Source organism: Penaeus monodon, chromosome 30 (genome assembly GCF_015228065.2).
Source record: "Penaeus monodon isolate SGIC_2016 chromosome 30, NSTDA_Pmon_1, whole genome shotgun sequence".
In the NCBI taxonomy this organism is placed as follows: Eukaryota; Metazoa; Arthropoda; class Malacostraca; order Decapoda; family Penaeidae; genus Penaeus; species Penaeus monodon.
This window is the reverse complement of record NC_051415.1, coordinates 18,521,711-18,522,542: the sequence shown is the minus strand read 5'-3', so window position 1 is coordinate 18,522,542 and position 832 is coordinate 18,521,711. Positions and strand designations below refer to the sequence as shown.

General features: G+C 33.8%; 1 protein-coding gene across 1 annotated transcript in view; it reads right to left on the bottom strand.

Annotated features, from left to right (window-relative positions):
* The window catches only part of LOC119592369 (alpha-1-macroglobulin-like), a gene marked incomplete at its 3' end in the record, with an annotated part of 44,827 nt that overhangs the window by 1,156 nt on the left and 42,839 nt on the right, over positions 1-832 (bottom strand). The gene's annotated exons all lie outside the window — the stretch shown is intronic.

Sequence of the window (832 nt, the reverse complement as noted above, 5' to 3'; positions counted from 1 at the left end):
CCAATGGGTTAAGGGAAACCTCTCATAGATGGGGAGAAGCTTTAGAATAGATTAAAAATTTAACTAATGCTGGTTGTGAATCCCTATTCATCTATAGAATTATCCACAACAGTCTTTAACTCTGTGAAATAAAAGTAAGCATCATGGGATACCTGTCAATGTTTTATTCAATCACTAAGGCCCCCTGGGCAAAGGAGCAAATATATTAATTTGCCATGGAAATTATTACATTTTACATATTTTCATTTATTTACATGCTGTTTATAAATACTGTATATCTTTAAATGAATTTTTTTCATTTCATTAACAAGCTTCCTTAAATAGAGTTCAAACACGTAATCTTCTGAGTGTTATCATCAATTCTTCACTCACAGGGGATGATCATGTAAATAATTTAATATCTAAAACAAATAAGTGTTTTTTCATACTATATAGGGCTTGCCAGTTTGGCTTTATGTATGGATCTTGAGAACATCCTTGGAATATGAAGTGCCACTATGGCACCCAGGTCTCACTCTGACACAGCATTTTCAGCTTGAATGTATACAGAAGAGATACTTCAGAATTATTTTAGGTGAATGCTATCAATTTTATGAAAATGTTCAAGACATCCAAAATCTACAAGACAGGCGTGAGGAGTTAACAATCCACTTTGGAAAAAGTCAAAGGCACTTTTTACCACAATACCTCTTTAGCATTCATGGTAGAAACAAGAGACATGGGAGTAAGTTACTGCAATCTGTCAAATCCAGAACTGATCGTTATAATAATTCCAGTATCCTACATATAGTTCCCATGCAGTGACTGTGTAACTTCTTGGTCAATAAACCTT